We start from the raw sequence: 15,738 nt of genomic DNA, 5'->3' as shown, positions 1-15,738 counted from the left end.
CATGCTTGTCAAACAGAATGGTGAAATAAACTTTAAAAAGTGACATTATGGCTTCTCATATTACTATCGTGTGTCAAATTAAACATTTTTGCATTTTTCTCATCAAAATTCCCTTAAATTTATTTAAAAATAACCGTTTGAAAAAATAAAAATTATTAAAAAATTAAACAAACAAAAAAAAAAACTAAAAACACCAAAAAGGGGTAGCCCTTTTCATATTAGCCCCCTTAATTTTTTGTTTTTCAAATGGTTTTTTTTAAAAAAATATTTTTTAAATTTTATTTATTAATAACTTCAAAGTTATTTTTGGGAGACAAATGTAAAAGTGTCTAATTTGACACGCAATGGTAGTTTGTGGAGCCTCGATGTCACTTTTTTAAGTTTAAAAGCATAATTGCAAAATGAGTAATAGTGGAGGCTAAAATATATTTTTTCCTATTTTTTATTCATACTAAACATTGGAAAATATGAAAAATATTTTTGAAAAAATGATTTTAGGTTGAAACAAACTCAGGCTAAATTTGAAATATAGATGGACTTGGCTTCCTCAAGGAAGTATGTGTATAATCTTCACTAATATGATTCTTTTAAGGAAAAGCTTCACTTAATCCATCTGAACTTTCAATGCATTTGTTATCATCCCCTAGACTTTAAAAGCTTTTAATTTAGTGTATACAACTTAAAAAAGTTTGCAATATCACTCCTACCGTTAGGATTTAACAAACGCCAAAATACCCAAATGCCCCTATTTAAATTTTTTTTTTTTTAAAAAAAATGCTCCTTGGCTGTTAGGGTTCCATGTTTTTCTTTTCTCACGATTTTTTAATTATTTAATTAATGTTTAAATACAAGGGTATAAGGGACATTTCACCTATACTTCCTATGATTTAACCCCAAACCTTAAAGGAAGGGTGACATTACAAACTTTTTGAAGTTAGACACACTAAATTGAGAGTATTTTAAAGTTTATGAATATGATTACAAAAGCATTAAAAGTTTAAGGAGGGTTAAGTAAAATGTAGATGAAACACACTTTTTCGAAGAAGTATGTGTAGAATCTTCACTAATAGGATTCTTTTACTCTTTAATCTACTGACCATATTAATTTGTTCAATATGTTACTCTCAACTCCTGTTTATTACATTTAAGATCCTTTAAAGTTCTCATATTGAGTTTCACCCTCCATTTCCTCTGAAAATCATGATTTATATTTTCATGTCGGTGCTGCATCCTATCACCCCCCATCCACTTCTAGCATTTTATTTATTTTATATTTTATTTTTCAACCTTGCTAAACTATAGAAACAGCTTGTCGTTTTATGTAATTATGTAATTGAAGTAAGAAGTTTGAAGGAAATAGGATCATGTACGTATCTTCCTATCCCATCACCATGAAAGTGAAAGTGAATAAATATGTTGCTACAACCCTATTACTAATTAGCTATAAAATAAAATAATAGTGGCTCTAAGATAATGCTTTGAAAATGGAACCTAAGTGAATGTAAATGCCAATGAGATCGAAATCTTCAGCAGCCTAGCTAGTTGTGTAAGCAAGATAAGGGAAATAAGGAAAGAAAAAACTAAACAGACTGGTAGGTTAAATTGGGCTTCAACACATTGACTTTATTAATTAGTAGATGGATATCTTGTAATTGTCAGCTTGAAATTCATTAACGTTAGTGATTGGTTTTGTGCAAAGTATTTGGAACAGATCAGACTTGCACAGTTTGTTTAGAACATGAGGCCTGTTAATGGATTTGATGTTCTCTCCCATCGTATTGACGGAAAGCTTGCTGGCTTGACTCCAAATGATCTGGAGTGTTGTATATTTAGAGTGCATACCGAGTTACGTAACGTAAATGAGAAGGTATATGAACCTCAATTACTTGCCATCGGTCCTTACCACCACGGCAAGGATGGCTTGAGGCAGATGGAAGAGCACAGATTGCGGTATTTAAAACTAATTCTTCAAAGGAGAAACGAAAGCAGTGTGGAAAGATACATTACGGCCATGAGAGAATTGGAAGGAAGAGCTCAAAGATGCTATGCAGAACCCATTAGCCTAACCATGGATGAGTTTGTAGAAATGATGCTACTTGATAGGTGTTTCTTCATTGAGTTGTATTGCAAGTTAAAAGAGAAGGAGCTAAGAGATGAATGTGACCCAATCTTCCAATTGGATTGGATGGCCAATAAATTATGGCGTGGTGTAGTGCTATTCGAAAACCAACTTCCATTATTTGTTCTCATTAGATTGATAGAGATGACTCAGGTTCCCAATGAGGAGTACAACTTTATTCTTTTTTTCATGATCTTTTCCAGACGTTTAACATTAAAAATGGGAGGAGAATTAGGTGATGAACCGCTCCAAAACATTGAGCATCTACTTGCTTTGGAAAATAACAGTGGGAATCTACTTGCTTTGGCACATAAATCTGTCACTCCATATGTAGAAATCGGTACAGGTGGGAATGTTGTAGAGTGCAATACGATACCTAGTGCCACAGAGCTTCAAGAGGCTGGAGTCAAATTCAAGAAGCTAGAGACAGGTGGCTTCTTTGACATAAAGTTCAACAATGGGGTAATGGAAATTCCACTTTTGCAAATAGATGATCAAACAGAATCTATCTTCCAAAATTTGATTGCGTATGAGTAATACAGTCAAAATAAGAATCCCAAATACTTCACAGAATATATGAACTTCATGGATAATCTCATCAACTCTCCAAAGGATGTTGAATTACTTCGTCGACGAGGAATTATTGAAAATTTGTTGGGTGATGATGAAGCTGTCTCCACCATGGTTAACAAGCTTGGGGACTGTGTCACGGTATCCAACTTGTGTTATGCTCAAATTTTCAGAGAAGTGATCAAGCATCGCCGCAGACCTTGGAATGTGCGGATGGCAAAATTGAGGCACAACTACTTCAACAGTCCTTGGGCATCGATTTCGGTTCTTGCAGCTACCTTTTTGGTCCTACTCACTATAACACAGACCATATTTTCCGTTCTTTCTTACTTTGTTCCAAAAAAGTAACAGGTAGCTGATTATTTTGTTCCCTTTCTTCATATAACATATATAGTCTTGGAATAATGTTTAATTAGTAATTCAATGACTTAAATGGCTCCTCAGGAAATCTTCCTGCTGAGCTAGAGTCATCTTTGTTGTATTTGTTACAAATTAATTTGTCATTTTAGTTAAATGTTTACTTTGGTTGTGTTTTTACTAAACTCTAGTTTGTAGTAGGTGGAAATGTGTGTTGTGAAGCCACGTGTGGTTCTAGAACTTACTTTTGTAAAGGCTTCTCTTGTCTTTTGTATTGTGTAGCTGCAGAAAAATTGGAACGTAAGAAGAAGAAGAAAAATAGAAGAAAAAGAGAAGCTTCAGAAATATTGCTCTTCCTCTCCCCTGTTTTTCTCTGTTTTTCCTTGCCTTTACTTATCTTCTGCAGAAATTCTGCAGCAGGTTTTCTTCTCTTATTTCTTGTGTTTCCCATCTCTAATCTACTGCCCATTAAAGAGTATCTTGCTGGAACATCCAGCCAACAGTATTCGAATGGTTATTGTGTTGGGAACCACCTTATTAGAGGTTGCTTATTCTGGGTTTGTACTAATGTTCTACGCATCAATGGAACTGTTGCATTATTTTCGATTTTCAATTGAAACTCTCTCTCATTCATGAATCTGATATTGCAATTTGTTCATAATTAATATTAGAGGGTGGCTAATTTTTTTTTTTTTGGTGGTTGTCTATCACTTGGAACCATTGCTTAATGAATGAGGTATTTTGTTAGGGTTATCTCACATCGATTGTAGAAAGGGCAGGTAATGAGTTTATAAGTGTGAGCGAAAACTTCATCTCTTAAGCTAGTTTTTGGGGTTGAGAGAGGCCCAAAACCACCCAATACTGGTATTAGAGCCTAAGTTTACCAACAAGTCTCGGCCCAACAGTCCACGGGAGAAACGAGTTGTTTCTGATATTTCTCATAGACTTTCCTGTCCACACCGATCAACAAAATAGGCCTGTGAAAAGGAACCATTTTCACATCAAATTAACAACCCTCGCCCTTCTGGCCTATTCCCCTCTTCCACTAAAATATTGGTCAAATGCCTTTGAGACTGCTTGTTTATTAATTAATAGATTACCCACTTCAGTGCTTGATAAATGAGATCAATATATATTTCCATTTTTCTTACAAAATATATATATATATATATATATATATATATATATTTCCATTTTTTTTTTTTTTTTTGACAGTCTATCAATATTTCCCTTGATTTTATGGGCTTGTTGGGATAAATATAGCAACGAAAACACACACACCAAGAAAAAACCAGAAAAAAGAAAAAGAACAAAGAACGTCACAATGTTATTTTTCATATAAATAAAATGTACCCAGATTGATAAAATAGAGGGAATGGTGAGAAAGGTACCTGCAGCCTGTTTGCGAAAATGTTTGTATGTGCATGGTATTAAGCTCCAAAGGTTGTTACAGTGGTCAAAGAGGAACATGGAGTTTGGATTTGGGTTTTGTTTCCGGGGGGGGGGGGTGTTGAGAGGGAGAGAGAGAGAGAAAGAGAGAGCGATAGAGAGGCTAACTGCTAACTAACTTCTAAATTTACACTATTTATTACACTTATTTTATATTCACTAATGCAAAGTGTTTTAAGTGGCATTTTTTTTAATTAATGGATGAGATGAGAAGCCGGCACTTAAAACACATTATGTCAATTGGTATGCCATGAGTGTGATAAATAAATGTGAAGATTAACATTGCTCTGAAACGTCTAGAGGATATTGATATGGGAAGTGGGAATACAAAAAAGAGTAATACTACTCTTCAAACTTAATGACGAGACGTGTTTTAAGTGGCTGAAACACGTCACCCACTTAAAATACGTCATGTCAATTGGTATAATATGAATGTAATATATATGTGTGAATAGTAGCATTATCCTAAAAAAACAGAAATAATATAATGTTTTATTTTGTTTTAAAGCTCATTTTTGGAGTGGGCAGAATTGGATTATAATAACAATTCTAATTAATTAAGGCATTTGACACAACTGGGAATTGCACAGTGTTGACTAGGCCGAGCAATGTAAAACGAAAATTTATATATATATATATATATATAGAATAATAATTTACCGACGATAGTCTCACTCCACCTACAACTAGAATATTATTTTTTGTGTCTTATTTTCCTAGGCGTTACAGAGGCAATACTTCATTTTTTAGAGATTTGATTATTCCTCTCCTTGTTTATCATCAACTAAACCATAGAAAATCCTTCAGCCACCAGGGTCATGGGTTGCAACGGACAATATTTGTTTGTGAAGGTAATTCTTATAGAATAAGGTCAAAATTTTTGGAGCTACGGTGATGAGAGGTCATGAACGGGCTGTTTGCTAGATGTTTTACTTTTAAAATTTTCTTCAAAATGTTTTCCCTTTTGTTGATGCACAGTTTTCCGAGGATGGACGTGGCACAATCTCCGGGAGGTATCACGATGTCCGAGGATGCGTCAAGCTTTCACATAGGAACAAACAATAGGATTAGAGTCCCTGATGGTCTCTCGGGGATATTTCGATGCCTAAGTCAGTGATTTGAGAGAGAAAAGATGTAAGCAACAACAAAGCTGAGATAGCAAGAGTTGCGATTACCTTAACACTGATAAATGACTTGTATTTATAGGCATGAAAGGAGTTTGATCTCCCATACGTCGCAGAGCCTTATCCCTTGATATCTGCCGTGCAGATATTTGAGAGAGGGATGGGGTTTGTTAGCTGCTCCGTAATCCTAGTACCCCAAGATCACGGGATAAATGTTACAGCTTCCGTGTGACGCTAGGTCTGGGTGTTCAAGTAGGACTCGGTCACATATGCATAGCTTAGGTACTAATAGCTGATACGCATCCTGATTGATATAGATGATCTGACTTAGAATAATATGAATACATCTCTACGGTAAAATGACCAACTTGTCCTTCGGCCCTTAACTATTTTGGCCCATGAGTTATATCTCGGACTGGGCGTCCGAGATCTCATCGGGCTAAGCCAACCGAGGCCTTGGCAAGTCTGCATACTCGCGGAGTTTTGGGTTCAGGTCCCGTTGGGCCTTATGAAGCTAATCCATGACCCAACACCTTTCTCACTAAATCCTTGTGTTTATTTTATTTTATGTTAATTATGCTCATGAATTTAGTGATATTAACTCTGGTGTTTGACTTAATAATTATTGAAGTTGGTAATCTGAATTATTGCAACTTAGGGTCTAAAACGAATTTTTCAAGGGGAAAAAGTAATTAATGAAGAAATATTTTGCCCGGACTTGTCACTTTAGTGATGGCAAGTTTATGATATATGTTTGCTAACTTGTATGTATCATGATAAATGTTAAAGTAATGATTAAGTGATTAAATGTATCTCTATCAGCTTAAATTTTTATCACAGATAGTAGTTTAACATGGTATGGTCAGAGCCAAAGGTCTTGGGATCGAACCTTAATTCTGTCAATTCATTTAAATTAAATATTTCACGTGTTGGGTCAGAGAGTTTGAGCCCACATATGAGGGAGATTGTTAAAGTAACGATTAAGTAATTAAATTTACCTATTCCTGTCAGTTTAAGCTTTTGGAACTATTGGTAGTAAACGCATGAGAGAAAGTAAAGAGATAAAGAGACAAAGATGAATGGCTCAGGCATTGTTAAGACGATGGCTCAGGCATTGTTAAGACGATTGGGTGCTGTACAATCGAGGTTAACAAAAGGTTTCAGCAGTTTTTGGCTGAAGAGATAAGTGGCATTGACTATTGACTTAAGACTTGAGCGAAGAGATGTGCTTAATTTAGCAGAAATTTATACTAATATTAGACACTTTGCACTAGTGGTGCACAGCCTCTATATGTAGTTGCAGTTGAGTATAGATTATTTTTGTAATTTGTATTGATTTAGATCTTCTCTGCGCACTGAGATGAAGATCAGTGGATCTTTTCCGCAGTTACTTTACCTGGACGTGACCAAAGTAGCACCTATCCACTGAAAATTGCTTAGGGGGGCCCTAGACGACGAAGAACCGCATACGCTTAGGGGTGCAAAGGCGGGCGGTTAAAAACCACCCGCTAACCGCTAACCGCTATAACCGCCAACCACCTAACCATCTAACCGTCTAACCGCATTAACCGCTAACCGCCTAACCGCCTAGCGGTTAGCGGTTAGCGGTTATTGGGTCTACTAACCGTAACCGCTAACCGCTAACCGCCTTTTTATATAATATATTTTTATAATTATAATTATAAAAATATTTATAGATATAACATAGTCACTTGATCATTAAATCACAATTTTTTTTAAAAATAATTAAATCACAATTTGAGTATTAATATATTATCACTATAATTTATATGATTATATCATATAATCACTTGATCATTAAATTACAATTTTTTTAAAAAAATAATTAAATCACAATTTGAGTATTAATATATTATCACTATAATTTATATGATTATATCATATGAAATTGATCATTAAGTCATTTGATTATATAATAACAAATTATACATATATAATATGACATAACTCATAAGTATATCAATTCATACTAATACAACAATTAAATATCTAGAGACTTATTTCCAATATATGTTATAAACTTATAAGTCTATATATGTTATAAGTCTATATAAGTCTACATATGTATATGAATAATATCAATGTATAATATCAATACTTAATCATATGATTCAATGACAATTCAAATACTTTATTCAAGACTTCAAGTGAATCATATTATTAATGTACAATGATGATATGATTCATATAATATCAAATTAAGTAATTGACATTGAATTAAACAATGACCAATGTGTTACTTATAAACACAATTTAAGTATTAATGTATTATCATTATAATTGATATGATTATATCAAATGATGATTTGATCATTAAATCATATGATTATATAATAATAAATAATACATATATAATATGACATAACTCATAAGTCATAAGTCTACAAGTTAATCATATGATTCATGTACAATGATAATCACAATTGATTCAATTAAATTAAACGATATATTACTTATAACTACAAGTCTACAATTTAATTAAAGCATTATTAGATACTTTAGGAATCTAGGATTTAGGAGTTTGAACATTACCATTTACCATTATATATTAAGTTCAATTCAAAGAAAAAAGATTATAAGTAAATATGATAAGAATTTAAATAATTAACCGGTTATGATTTAATATTTAAGGAAATTTTTTTAAAGTACAAGTAAATGTAAATTTTGGGTCAAATATTTTTGATTTTTCAATATGGGCTCTTTTTATAGCAATTGGGCCCAAGAATATATTAAAAATAGAAGAAAAAAAAGTGAGGGTAAAAAAAAGCCCAAAAGGCCCTAAAGAAAGCCCAAAAAGCCCAAAAAAAGGCCTAATTTTAAAAAAGCGGTTAGCGGGCGGTTATCTATTTCACTAACCGCTAACCGGCTGTTAACCGCTAACCGTTAACCGCTAGGCGGTTAGCGGTTGCGGTTAGTAAAATCAACTAACCGCTAAGGCGGTTACGGTTAACGGTTATTGCCACTAACCGCTAACCGTAACCGCCTTTGCACCCCTACATACGCTCACTCAAGATCAATTAAGTCATAACCTGATCCAGTCTCACCAAGATATTAATAGGACCCAAGGTGACTAATACTAATCAAGAGTGAGTGATTCCCATTTCGTAATTCCTATTTGGGGTTTTGAACTCACTCCCTAGTACATGGCTAACCACATATAAATTATCTTCAAACTACGGCTGAACCAGTGGTGAATTCTGTCATGGGAATCACCTTATTAGAAGTTGCTTATTATGGGTTTGTAATAATGTTCTACGCATCAACGGAACTGCCGGCTTATTTTCGATTTCCAAACGAAACTTTCTCTCATTCATGAATCTGATATTGCAATTTGTTCATAATTTTTTTTTTATTGTGGCTGTCTATCATTTGGAAGCATTGCTAAGTCAATGGGGTGTATCTCATAGACTTTCCTATCCATACACCTATCAAGAAAATAGGCCTGTGAAAAGGAACCATTGTCACATCGGAGAAACAACCCTCGCCCTTCCTCTTCCACTAAAATATTGGTCATATGACTTTGAGACTGCTTGTTTATTAATTAATAGATTACCCTCTTCTTGGTAAATAAGATCAAAATACCCCAATCAATATTTCCCTTTTTTTTTGACGGCATCAATATTTCCCTTGATTTTATAGTCTTGTTGGGATTAACCTTAATTAAATGAGATCTAACCTAATGAAAATACTTAACAATATCATATTTAACGTAAGCACATCAAACAACTGATTTGTATGTTTCACTAGAATTGACCTTCATCAACATGCATGTAAAGGACTTCTAATTTTTCTACTGAATTTTACTCGATTTTATTTGAAGATATTGGCATTTGGTAGCAGATCTGTCAGAAACTTCCCAAGTTAATTATCCTAACCAAAACCCAAAAAGAAGATATATAGGATGAAGTTTTGTATGCAAAGAGGGCATAGGCTTAGACCCCAATCCAAAGCAAAAAGATTGTCAACTTCCAACATCCAAACAAGACGTAATTCTTCCACTGAGGAGAGGGGTGGTAGTGCGATCACCTCTCTTGTTGAGTGGTAGTGCAGCCACCTTTATTTAGTTGGGGTGGTTGTGTGGCGGCCCTTCGCGTCCACCCTCTTCATTAGGGTTGGTTGTGCTGTCACCTCTATCTATCTTATTTTATTTTATTTTATTTATTTATTTTTAAGAAATGATAAGTCAGCCTCCAAACCTAAAAAGATAACCATGTTTTCTCAAAATACACCTATAAAAAGGTATTTCGAAAGTGTTTTGTATTTTGTTTTTGAAAAAAACCTTGTGTTTTAAGAAGTAAATCCTTCGTTAATTGTTTTAAAAAAAGTGTGTTTTTTTTTTAAAAAAAAAAAAGTTATTGAAAAGTTTAACAAACGCGGCCTTAAAATCACAAAACCATTTTTAAAATGCATTCATAAGGAAATATGAAGCAAAGCCATGCCCCAAAAGAGGCCAATTATGGGCCAAAATAAAAGCCAACAAACGAGCCAAAAATGAAGCCAATTATAGGCTTTAAATGAGAGCTGAGCATAGGCTAAAATGAGCTCGTGTTTTAAATAATATTATAAATGCCATAAATTATGCCAATAAAGGGTTGAAAGACGAGCTGACTATGGGCTAAAATATGGCTAAATTTTAATCAATACCACAAAGGTCGAAATAAAATTGAGCAAACAAATGACCAAAAGATGAGGCTAATTGGACCAAGCATATTCCTTTTGGGTTTTTTTTTTTTTTTCCCTCTACGCCTCGTATGTTTCTGAGCACACAACTTTCGGAGTAAACCTTGGGTCTCCGGATCAGGATCCCCTCCAATTGAGGGGAAAATGAGAATCTCATTTTCTCTAATCTCAGTCCTTAGATAAATCTAAGGGTTCAAAATATTTCAATCTCAAAACTCAAACACAAACACAACCGCACAGAATTTTATACCAAATTTAAAGTAAAAAATTAATTAGTTAATTAATTATTTTAAAACAAAATGAAAAAAAAAATAAGGGGCGGCTCCGCCCAGAGCCGCCCATCTGGGGGTGGCTTTGCACCACCCTAGAAGGCCATGGGGTGGCCGCGCAGTCACCCTAGGCCTTCCGCCGCCACCCCCAGATCGATTTGCCAAGGGTGGTCGCACAGCCACCACATGGGCTTCTGCAGGTGGCGCAAGGCCACCCCTTGGCCATGGGGTGGCCGCACGCCACCCCCAGATCTGATGGGGGTGGCCACACGGCCACCCCATGGAGAGCTGGAGGTGGCCATCCCATGGCCTTCTGTAGGTGGCCATCCCATGGCCTTCTGTAGGTGGCGTAAGGCCACAACCACCCCTAGCAGATCTGGGGGTGGCGTGAGGCCATCCCTTGGCCATGGGATGGCCCGCGGCGGCGAGCTGCCTCATGGGGTGGCTTCTCCTTCAATTGTTTTTTTTTTAAATAAATAAATGTTTTTATTATTTATAATCAGGTGTATTAGGTTTGTTTTTGAGTTTTGTGCTCCTAAATATTTTTAGACCCTTGAATATTTTGGATGGCTAGGATCTTAAAAAAATGAGATTTCTCCAATTAGTCATAATTGGAGTGGATCCTGATATCCTGTGTCTCCTGCTGTCCTGCACAACAAACCAAAACCTCTATTTTTTATTTTTCTTTTCTTGGTGTTCTTCCGTTCTTTTTTGTTTTTACATCAAAATAGAATAAATATGATATGTAAGATGGATGGCGAAGGACTCAAGCACTTGATTAGCCAGTGACTGACCATGTCTTTCACAGTCAGGGCCAAGACATAATGGAGCGTATTCACACTTTCATACAAAACCCATACCGTTCCATATATCCTTCAGAGAAGAGCCTAACCCTCAAAGCAAGGCCGTCTCAACTGTTAGGCGAGTTAGGCCGTGTTTAGAGTCTCAGATTTTTAAGGCCCAAAGAAGAAATTTTTTAAGGCCCAAAATATTTTTTAATAAGGCCAAAAAAATTTGCATAAAAACCCTCAATATGCTTTAAGAAAAATATTATTATTTGTTTATAATATTAAGACCCCAACATGCTTTCTTGAAGCCTTCAATATGCTTTAAAAAAACAATATTATTATTTTTTATAATATGGAGGCCTTCTACATAACGGCCATGAGGCCCTCAACAGTCAACATGTTTTTTTTAAAAAAAAATGATTTGTTTATAATATTGAGGCCCTCTATAAAATAAAAATGAAAAAAAAAAAAAAAATCTGAGAATCCCACAGACTTGTTTGTTGTGGTTATTTTGCAGAAATTCAGCCCCTTACAAAAGGTTAAAATGTTCAAGAGGTAGTTCAATCGGCTGGGACCACACTTAATGAAGTGGATGTCACTAGTTCGAATCCCCCTCCCCCCTCTTGTGCGGACATGTCAAAAAAAATAAATAAATAAAGAGTAAAGACAAAATGGTAATTTTAGTTTCAAACAAAAAATCACTAAGTACGGAATCGGTACTTATTAGGTAAAAATCTCCTGCTATATTAAAATAAATATTATTTAATTAATATCTAAATATTAAAAAAATAAGGCTAAATTTTAATGTTTTGCCTAAGGCCCAAATACATTGGGCCTGCCCTGCTTCAAAGATATCATGACGGGAATTTGGCCGTGCCTCAGTTGAAGACAAAGTTCAAGGAAGTTCTAGGAGAGGAAGCTGGGTGGTTGCCGGCGAGGACAAGGATATTTTTTGGGTAGTGCTCAAATTGTGTGGTGTGGGTTGGAGAAAAGCTTATCTCCAACTCACAATATATTTTCTGGGTAGTGCAGAAATCGTGTGGTGTGGGTTGGAGAAAAGCTTATCTCCAACTCACACACACCGGCGTTTGGCAATTCAATACGAAAGAAACATATGGGATCGAGAAGGAATTAGGACAACAACAAAAATAGGAACTTCTTCAACATATATATATATATGGTTGGAGAAAAGCTTATCTCCAACTCACAATATATTTTCTGGGTAGTGCAGAAATCGTGCGGTGTGGGTTGGAGAAAAGCGTATCTCCAACTCACACACACCGGCGTTTGCCAATTCAATACGAAAGAAACATCTGGGATCGAGAAGGAATTAGGACAACAACAAAAATAAGAACTTCTTCAACATATATATATATATATGGTTGGAGAAAAGCTTATCTCCAACTCACAATATATTTTCTGGGTAGTGCAGAAATCGGGTGGTGTGGGTTGGAGAAAAGCTTATCTCCAACTCACACCGACCAGCGTTTGGTAATTCAATAGGAAAGAAACATATGGGACCGAAAAGGAATTAGGACAACAACAAATTTTTGGTACTTGCTTCAATATATATATATATATATATATATATATGGTTGGAGAAAAGCTTATCTCCTACTCACACACACTAGCGTTTGGCAATTTAATATGAAAGAAACATATGGGACTATTAGAGATATACATCTCTTGGATAAGAAGACCATTCAAGATATTCAAGATATATCTCATGATCAAATAACAAGTTCAAATACAAGATAACATTGTAGATAATTTACATTCAAATTGTAGATAAATTACATTCAAATATTTCAATTGTATTTAGATATCTTATCTTGTAAACTGTTCAACTTATATATATACGAAGCCTATACCAAGTTGAAGGTAAGGCAACAAACATAAATTCAAATACCAATACCACGAAGGAATTAGGACAACAACAAAAATAGGAACTTGCTTCAACAGATGTATATATATATTTTTTAATGGCGGAAGAAAAAAGGAAAGGGTGCCCAGTACTGGCATTTGCCACTAGTTCTGAAATGAAAGAAAAGATAATTAAATAGAAAAATAAAGACAATTAAATAGAATTTCAAATCAAATACAATAAAACTATATCTCATAATTTGAATACATTCAATTATAACTTAAATCAAATCCCATAATATATATACTCTAACAGTGTGAACTAATTAGTTTGACTCCCAATGTATTTAGTGTACTTATAGTATTCACAATGAACTTTATACTTCAAGCTTTTCTCTAAAATTTTAATAAAATTCACAAAATACACTATTTAACAAATTTTCTACTCAATGTTAAATTTAACTCTTGTTCTCTACATGCAAAGAATCCAAAAGTAAAAGTCATTTATTTTTGCAAAGAGTCCAAAAGTTAGTTCCATCAATAAAATAAAATACTTAGTTAAAGTAGAGAAATAATTAGAGAGTTTAATGTTTAGTGGTTTTGAAAAGTGGTTAGTTAAATTAATTAAAGTAGACTTTTAGAATTAAATTCTAAAAAAATTATGAAGGACTACTTATTGTGAATGCTCTTAAAACACCTTATTTTTCCTTAGAGACATGCTGCACATAATTTTTTCAATAATCTTTCAACTATCTACTTTACAAATCTAATAAATTTATTATTGAATTTGTGAAATTATGTGAGTCCTACGCAAATTCAATTATGAATTAACTCATTCCCTATATTCAAATGAGCGAAAGATAAGAGAAAAAATAATTTTTTTCGTTTTTTTTTTTTTTTCTTATTGTAATTTCTCTATCAATAATTAAGTAGACAATGAAAGTAGTCATAAGGACGAAATTTTTTCAGTAGGAAAAAGGGTGTGTGGGACATGCATGTTTGGTTATCGAGTAATTAAAACCGGGTAAGCAACAACGTAGGTGTTCTCAGACATGCGTCACATGCTGATGCAGATAGCAAAGCTAGTTCCTTATAAGAGCCACTATAGTCGTCATCCGTCTTGTGTTAATTCTATGCTTTAGCGTTTTGATTAAAAGCCAAGAAACAATCTGCAGAGCCCATCTACAGTCAAGTCTTTACACAAATTAAGTGAGTTCCATTACTCTTCCTCCGTTTTTTTTTTTTTTTTTTTTTTTCGATTTGTTTTCCTTCTCTAACATGCTAAAATATTGTAGACGATTTCTTTTTTCTACCTATCATGTTCTGTAATTTGAATTTGTCAAAATGGTACCCAGCTACCATGTCCGGCAACAGTATTGGCTCCATCACTTGATGATGATCTTAAGAAAAAGAAGAACAGATTTTACTTAGACCTCCTTATCTATGTATGCATAAAAAGAATACCAAAAATAAAAGTGTTTGGATCATGTACGTGTATCTATAAAAACTTCACTTCCTTTGATAATTTTTTTTTTTTCCTTCACTTATTTGTTTTGTCTTCAAAAAACATATTAACAAATATTCCATAACACCAAAAACTCACATAATACTCAAAATTATTTGCAATAAGCTCCTTGTAAAGTGTCTAGATTGACATGCAATGATAGTATGTGGAACCTTGATGTCATTTTTAAAGTTTGGAGGCATTAGTACAAAAAGAGTGATAGTTCGGAAGGTTAAAGTATATGTTTTTTCCTATTTTTTATTCATGCTAAACATTGGATAATATGAAAAAATATTTTAAAAAAAGATTTTATGTTGAAACAAACTAAGCCTAAATTTAAAATGGAGACTGACTTAACTTCCTCGAGGAAGTATGTGTATAATATTCACTAATATAATTCTTTTGAGGGAAAACTTTACTTATTTTATCTGAACTTTCAGCGTTTTTGTAATCATTTCCTAAACTTTAAAAACTCTAATGTAGTATGTTAAACTTTAAAAAATTTGTAATGTTATTCATACTGTTAGGGTTTGGGGTTAAATCATATGGAGTATATATAAGGGACATTATAGGTGAAATGTCCCTTATACCCTTTATTTAAAAATTATTTAAATAATTTAAAATTCTAGGAAAAAAGGAATGGAACCCACGGCAGCCAAGCAGCAATTTGTTTTTTTTTTAAAAAAAAAAAAAAATTAATTAATTTTTAAACAGGGGCATTTTGGGTATTTAGCAAGCTCGGTTAGGATTGACAAAAAAATAAAAAATAAAAAATAAATAAAATAAAAACTAACGCAGAGGTGACATTGCAAATTTTTTTAAGTTCGATATACTAAATTAAGTGTTTTAAAAATTGCAAAAGGGCCGAAAGTTTTCTAGAGTTAAGTGAAATTTTTCCTTCTTTTAATATAGCTAGTGTGCATATTGATATGTTGGGCATTGACTTGTTATATCGAAACAAATGGAGTCTAACTTAAAATGTAAGAGAATCACT

General features: G+C 33.8%; 1 pseudogene; it reads left to right on the top strand.

The window, feature by feature from the left end:
- The first annotated feature begins 1,738 nt into the window (after positions 1 to 1,738).
- LOC148586564 (UPF0481 protein At3g47200-like) lies at positions 1,739 to 3,037 on the top strand (annotated as a pseudogene).
- Positions 3,038 to 15,738: the final 12,701 nt, after the last annotated feature.

The sequence above is a fragment of the Corylus avellana genome, chromosome 4 (assembly GCF_965113065.1).
Source record: "Corylus avellana chromosome 4, dhCorAvel1.hap1.2, whole genome shotgun sequence".
NCBI lineage: Eukaryota > Viridiplantae > Streptophyta > Magnoliopsida > Fagales > Betulaceae > Corylus > Corylus avellana.
This window is presented reverse-complemented; position numbering and strand designations above follow the sequence as displayed.